Source organism: Nicotiana tabacum, chromosome 10 (assembly GCF_000715075.1).
Source record: "Nicotiana tabacum cultivar K326 chromosome 10, ASM71507v2, whole genome shotgun sequence".
Classification (NCBI taxonomy): domain Eukaryota; kingdom Viridiplantae; phylum Streptophyta; class Magnoliopsida; order Solanales; family Solanaceae; genus Nicotiana; species Nicotiana tabacum.
The window spans coordinates 10,245,983-10,253,937 of record NC_134089.1 but is presented as its reverse complement, the minus strand read 5'-3'; the positions used below and the strand labels follow the sequence as shown (position 1 = coordinate 10,253,937).

The window sequence follows — 7,955 nt, the reverse complement described above, 5'->3', positions numbered from 1 at the left end:
TGGGACACTCTTTTCTTTCTTTCTTTTTCACTCTTTTATTTAATTTTATGGCTATGATCGAATCCGATGGGATTGCTTACGTATCATGACGCCGCATGAATCAGATCTTGCGTAGTTCGGAAAGATTGAGAATGGAGTAAATAAGCTAACTTTTTTTGTTTACTTTTATAAAACTCAAATCGAGAAAGCTTTAAGAAAAAGAAAAACATATATTTTTTAATTTTTCTGTTTTGTTGTTTTTGTGTTTATTGGAATTTTCGAAAGAAATGCTTTAAAAGAAGAAAGGAAATAATTTTGTTTTTGGATTTTTGATTTTGATTTTATTTTTATTTTTTAAAAGAAGGACTTCTAAAAATTCTTTTTCTTTTGATTTAAACTTTGAGAATTTCAAAAGTAAAAGGAAAATATTTTTGTTTGAATTTTCATTTGTTTTATCTTTTTTTAAAGAAAAAAGAAAAATATTTTTTTTTTTGATTTTGGATGTTGCCTCTTAATTTTCGAAAGAGAGACTTTTGAAAAAAATATTTTGGATTTCTGAGTTTTTTGTTTTTAAATTTACGAAAGTATTTCTAAAGAATAACGAAAATATTTTTGGACTTCAATTTCTTTTTAAAATTTTTTTTTGAAAGAAAGACTTTTAAACAAGGAATTTTTTTTTATCCTTTGTTTTTTTAAATTTTTGGGAAAAAACTTCTTAAAAAGTAGAAAAATATTTTTTTTTTGAATTTTGATTTGACTTGTGGATTTTCGAGAGAAGATCTTTTAAGAAAACATTTCTGATTTCTGAGTTTCTCTTTTTTTTTCTTTTTTAATTTACAAAAGTACTTTTAAAGAAAAGCGAAAATATTTTTGGACTTTTATTTCTTAATTTTTTATGGACATTTATAAAAGAAAGACGTCTAAAGAAGAAAAGAATATTTTTGGATTTTTGTTTTTGAATTTTTTTTGGGGGAAAATACTTCAAAATGAAGGAAGCCCGTATTTTGAATTTTGATTTTTTTTATTTCTTTTTTCCGTGTGAAAGACTTCAGAAAGAAAGAAAACTACTTTTTTTTGAATTTTTAAAAAACTTCCTCTTTTTTCTTTCTTTTTTTGAATTTTCTAAGGAAAGATTTCTAAAGAAAGAACTAAAGGAAAATATTTTTGGATTTTTGAAAATTGGGGTCGGAACCGATGAGGTTTGCCTACGTATCTCACATCCGGTGAGAATCAGACTCGCGTAGTTCTGTCAATTTTGACGGAACAAGGGAAACATGGCACTTGAAAATCTTGGCTTATTTTGAAATGACTTTCTTTTTCTTCCTTTTTTTTCGGAATTTCGGCAGAGTTTCAGGATTTTCCAAATACCTACCTCTCACTCTCTTTCTTTTTTCTTTTTTTTTTCTGATTTTCTTTCCCTATTCTCGAAGCCGGTCAATATGAAAGCCGAAACAAAATAGATGCGCAAGTAGCACGTAAGATAATTCAGAATGGTCTTTTTAATTTGGGTACACCTATCCTAGACGAACCCAACCCCTATGTTGAATCCCTAAAGTCAGATGCACATGATGCAAACAAACGTACCTACTAGGGATCCGGCATGAGGTTATGTTATTCAAGGTTTTAAAACCTAGGTGTATTGTTCTAGACCTGGCTTACCCGAGCGGACATCTCGAGCTGGGGGGGGGCAGCGTACCAGGAATACAGAAGCTTCACCCGCTTTGCAACTTGTCCGAACTTCGTTCTAAAATTAGGATATGACTCTAACAGAAAAAAAGTCACACGAAGTGCACACTTCCCAGATGATTTAAAAGACTTAGGGAGAAGAAGGGGTTTGTAACAGTTTATATACAGTTCACACAATATCAAAGCGCTAAAAAGTGGCATTTAGCACATTAGGCTTGAACACGTAAAAATCAGATAATAAATAAAACCAACTATAACAGTTATTCTATGCTCGAATTCTTGAACAGCAGAGTCGCCAGAGCTGTCACACCTCCTTTTTACCACCCGAGGGGGTATAAAAGGAGTTTTTTCAATTTAAGTGACATAAATCGAAATGGAATTATTTATTTAATTTCAGAGTTGCCATTTGGGATGTTTATTAGGATTTCCCAAGTCACCAGTTTATTTTAAATCCCAAATCGAGGAAAATTGACTTCATTTAAAAGTCTGTGAAACCAGAAAAACTAGGTAAAGAATTCTGTTAACCCAAGAGAAGGTGTTAGGCATTCTCGGGTTTCATGGTTCTAGCACGGTCGCTTAACTATTAATAATTGGCCAAATTATCTGATTTGTTACACGTTTTAAAACTATTGTGCATTTTTAACTTTATAACCGCTTTTAATTTTTTTAATCTCTTTTTAGGACTTATGGAATTATTTCTTGAACAAGTTACGATTGTCGTACACTTGCCGTTTTGGAACATGTTGCAAATCACGCTACATGAAATGCACCCACGATTTGCGATATGTTTCTTTTATTATTGTTCGAAGTTGTTATGATCCGGTCACATGAAATGCACATCTGGTTTGGGATTAGGCATCACGACCATACCACGGTAATCGTACCCATAGCCATGATGAGTTATTATTAATCACGCCTAAAGCAAGCTACGATGTTCATGAATTGTTCATTTCCTAAATTTGGGATTAATGCAAGGTCTTTGCATATGGGTAGATGTAGTAGTATAAGGCTGAAAACTTAACTTTCTAAATATTCAACATTTGCTCTTGTATACAGATGTGAGGAAACTATGCCATTTGAAGTGGGGAAACCTGTATTCGTGTAACTTTGATTCACAGGGAAGTTACAAGATTGCTTGATGTTTGTGAGGAACAAACCACCTTCTTCTCGTATATTAATGTAAAGAAAAGAACAAACACAAACTATTTTAAAACTACAGACACGCTTATCTGAGTCCAGAATTGCAACCAAATAGACCAGCTAAATGGGCTTTCCTGCATCACTGTAACAAAGCCCATTGGAGTTACTTAAGGTCGAGTCCAAATTCTATGGACTCTGAAAGAACACTCTAATAACTATGCTATGTCTAGCAATTGTTAAAAGAAAATTCTTACAAAATAATTAAATACAACCTTAATATCAAACCCAATTAATCATGGCTTAGAAAAAAAATATCAGTGGCCATTTTAATTTTGACAACAATCAAATGCTCTCAAAATCAACTTATTGATGAAGGTAACTACTAAACTATTAGCATTGACAATAAACCTAAAACAACGGCCATGTATGCTTCAACACTAGACATAGCTTAGCCATCATTCAGGCAAAACCTGTACAATTTTGAAGCTCATACTTAAACCATTTATTATATGAGAATATCTATGATTAGAAGTAATAAATAACATGTTGGTCAAGCCATTAAAACTGCAACTCAAACCAACTTGTTGCCAGATCCACAGTTATTGACCCTCAAATCCAACATTAGACTTTAATTTATCATAAGCCATGAAAAAAAAGACTCGAACTTCAAGAATTAATATTCAAACTAGGCAACATATGATTATGTACAATACACATGTTAAATTCTAGTGGAAATAGGTGAAATGCAAAACATTCTAATCGTACATCACTGCTAAAGCACATTCCCGCTATAACCAAACTTCATGTAATTGCTATGTCAAAACCAAACATTCAAGTTATGTTCAAAAAAGAACCAACAAATAGCAGGCTTAACAAACTACAACAGATAGTTCATATTTCAATACAAATCAAAATAGAATACAAGTGATAAATGTGTACCTAAGCTCGAAAATGAATCTGAGCCTTTGCCAAATAAAGATCAAAGAAATCAACTACTAAATTTGCTCACAACAGGTCAGCAGCAGAAGATAGGATGACAGCTTGAATCCCAGAATGATGAACAGAAACAACAGCAACAATTAGAACAGCAACAAAACCCCAGAATTTTGACTAAAACCAACTTTAAATGGCAGGGATCATGAACTAGAAAACCATGGAGCTATTTCTGTTTTCAGATTCACTAGGAAAACTCAGAAAAAGGAAGAAAAATCAGTATGAAAATCAAACTTTTTTCCAGAATTCCTTAGTGTTTCAAAAATGCCTTTTTAAAATTGCCTAATTCTGATGATTGTCTGTTTTGAGTGAGTGAGGGCCTATTCTTTATATAGAATGCACAAAGATAGCATAAAAAGGAATATTTTATCTAAGGATGGGGACAACTGTGCAAAATCTAGAACCGTCTGATATTTTATCTAGGCTTTGGCCATTCTTACCTTCATATTATCCCCTTTTAGTTATGTTTAATACAAATAGCCACTTTAATGACCTAAGCTCTGATTTGTAATGCCTAGAATACCATATTTTCAAATCCCATCGGCCTTTTAGCTTTCATTAATTACAAACAGTTAACAGAAGAACACATAAGTTCAACAACAGTCTCAAACTAACCATTTCCAACCCCAAACTCCCCCTTAACTAATACCCCTCAACTGTCCCATACAGAAAACTAACAAAACAACTTATTATATAAACCTAGCTAAAATGTTAAAATGGTTCAATTAACTTAAAGAAAATAATTAACAAGTTAATATGTTCACTTGTGTTGCAAGTGAATTCAGTGTTCCGAGGCGTAAAAACCTCTTTTTTACCCTATCCTGATTTACGTGCGTGGTCCGGACCTATATTCGGAAATCCTTCTATGTGAAAATATGAGAAATAGAAATTTTAGAGTTAAAAATTTGATTATGGTTGGCTTTGGTCAACATTTTGAGCAAACAGACCCGAATCTGTGTTCCAACAACCCTGGGAGGTCCGCAGTAAGATATGGGACTTGGGCGTATGCCCGACAATGAATTCCGAAGTCCCAAGCCTTAGAAATCAATTTTTGAAAGAAATTGTTTTAATGAATTATCTAAGAAATGAAGAAAATAATTAATGTTTGAAATCATTATTATCGGGTCCGTATTTTGGTTCCGGAGCCCGATACAAACTTGTTATATTATTTGAAATAGAACTATGAAATTTGGTGAAACCGGAGTTTATTTGACGTGAGTTGGACTTCCAGTTGAAGAGTTATGAACTTTGATAGTTCTTGATAAAAATATTGAGTTTTGAGGTTTAATTCATGATTTTTACATGTTATTTTGATGATGTAATCACACGAGTAGGTCCATATGATGTTTTTGAGTTAGTATGCACACTTGGTTTGGAGTTTCGAGGGCTCGGGTGAGTTTCGGGTAGGTTCCGGGATGTCTTAGGCCTAAAACATAGTTGTTCCAGTGTGGTCAGCACAAAATGGAGTGCTGCTGCGGAGGGGCCTGTGCGGCTGCACTAGATTCTGTGCGGTCCGCGGTGAAGAACATTTCACTGGTCCGATTTCGAAAGCCTATATCTTTCGATCTTCAAGGAATTTTGAGATAATGTAAAAACGAAAGTTGTAGCACTTCGTGTCTAGTTTTCAAAAAGATAAAGATATCACAATTTGGACATCTGTAGAGAAAGTTATGACTAAAATAATAAAGCATGTCACTACAGTCCACAGGAAGGACTGTGCGGCCGCAATCGATTTTGTGCGGTCCGCACAGGGGTCTGAGAGGGGTATATTTAGATGGGATTTTCAGTTATTTTTCATTTTTTAAAACCCCAAAAACATAAGAGGCAATCTTTTAAACGACATTTCTTCTCCAAAACATTGGTAAGTGATTTCTAACTCATTTTCTTCACTCCTTAACATCTTTTAACATGATTTCAACTCAAAATCATTGATTTTCATGGGGGAAATAGGGTGTTTTGGGTAGAACGTAGTTTTTTAAAAAATTGGAGATTTGGACCTCAATTTGAGGTTTGATTTCAAAACGAATTATATATTTGAGTTCGTGGGGGAATGGGTAATCGAGTTTTGGCTTGAACCTCGGGCTTTCACCATGTGGGCTCGGGGGTGATTTTTGATTTTTTGGATAAAACTTTAGAAAACTCATTTTCATGCATTCAAATTGATTCATATAGCATTTATTGATATAATTATGTAACTTGTGGCTATATACGAGTGAGTTGGTGGTGGAATCAAGAGGTAAAGCGATAGTTGAGGCTTGAATTGCGTTCGTGACATCGAGGTAAGTGTTTGGTCTAACCTTAGCTTGAGCGATTAGGAGTTGAGTCTTTTTTGCTATGTGGTAATTGTTGAGTACGACGTATAGTCATGGTGACGAGTATCTATACGTTGGTGTCTAGCATGATTGTGAGTCTTTAAATTGTGAATATCTTGATTTCGTTGTATCTTTCATGCCTAGGTGATGATTTCTATTTGTTGTGAAAAGTTTGTGGAAGGAATCGTGACCTTTGAACATCGAGGAGCATTGGCTCAAATGATATTACGAATTGTGAAAGTATATGAGTTGATTGAACCCTTTGGAGCATCGGCTCAAGTGTTAAATTGAGTTGTGAAGTAAAAGTGAATAAGAGAAAGAATTCATTAAATTGTTCCCTTGCCGGGATATAGTTGTTTACTTAGTTATCTCCCTTGCCAGGATATTGAGATTATTGATGTTCCTCCCTTGTCGGGCCTTATTTATTAAATTGTTGTTCTCTTGCCAGGATTCCCATTATAATCTTGTTTATTCCCTTGCCCTCATTGTTTGTAATTATTGTTTGGGTGAGGAAGAGCGTTAAAGCATGAAGGGTGATACCGTACATTGTTTGTTATTGTGAGGAAAGAGTGTAAAGTATGAAGAGTGATTCCGTGTCGCACGATGTACCATTCCGTGCCGATTTTATTGATTACATGGTGTGAAAAGAGAGTAAAAGCACAAAGGGTGATACCGTGCACATTTTTATTATATGATTGCTTTGGTGAGGACGAGAGTAAAAGAACGAAGGGTGATGCCGTATATTTGTTGATTTCTGATTCTTTGTTGATATCCAAGTTATGTTGATTCTTTCTTTACTTGATGTCTTTCTATTCGGAACTATTATCTCCCCCACAGCATGCTCCCCCTCCCATATTGATTGGTTATTTTTGTATTTCTTTTTCGCTGTATATATTTGAACTACATAGGTTTATTTGGTAGTCTGGTCCTAACCTCGTCACTACTTCACCGAGGTTAGGCTAGACACTTACTAGCACATGGGGTTGGTTGTGCTGATATTACACTCTGCACTATGTGCAGATCCCGAAGCAGCTTTTGGACCGTAGTGTGGAGGCTATCTTCAGTCAATGCGGAGATCCAAGGTAGACCTGCAGGCGTGCGTAGGCCCTGGCGTCTCCTTTATTCGTATTCCTTGTTTAATTTTCCTTTTATTCAGAAATAGTGTATTGTCATTTTCTTCAGAGTTTGTATGTGACACCAAGTTTTAGGTGCTTTAGGTTTTAAGAGTTGTAATAGATGCAAATTTCAGATATGTAGTTGTTATCTTCCGCTTAATTATTTAAAGTTTCATTGTTTTCATGTTATCGTTTTATATTTGTTTTAAAGAAATAATTGAGTAATGAAATAAGTAGTTAAATGATTGGCTTGCCTATATCACATTACTAGGCGCCAACACGACTCCTGAGGGTGGAAAATCCGGGTCATGACAAGTTGGTATCAGAGCTCTAGGTTCCATGGGTCTCACAATTCACAGACAAGATTATTAGAGTCTGAGGGATCGGTACGGAGACATCTGTATTTATCCCCCAGAGGCTACAGAGTTAGGAACAACTTCACATTTATTCTCTTCTGTCGTGCGGTTTGGTTTCTCAATGCTAATTGAACTTGTACCTTGTTCTTTCGCAGATGGCTAGAACACACACTTCCTAATCCACTGACTAGCAGCCCGAGCCCCTAGCAACAGCTCCCATGAGGGGCAGAGGGCGAGGACGAAGCCATGCTAGAGGCTGAGGTAGGGGCAGAGCGCAAACCCGAGCAGTAGCACCAGCGATGGAGCCTTAGGTTGACTTTGATGATGAGATTCCAACCCCAGCAGTTCTAGTGGGCCCATTCCCCCACGAACTC

The 7,955-nt window shown here is 35.2% G+C and overlaps 1 long non-coding RNA gene across 1 annotated transcript; it reads right to left on the bottom strand.

Moving 5' to 3' along the window:
* Positions 1-2,737: 2,737 nt before the first annotated feature.
* LOC107787182 (uncharacterized) lies at positions 2,738-4,223 on the bottom strand. Its single transcript, XR_001648335.2, has 2 exons — positions 3,745-4,223; positions 2,738-3,275 (listed from the first exon to the last, which is right to left on the bottom strand). It is a non-coding gene; the product is annotated as an uncharacterized LOC107787182 (long non-coding RNA).
* Between the last annotated feature and the right edge of the window lie 3,732 nt (positions 4,224-7,955).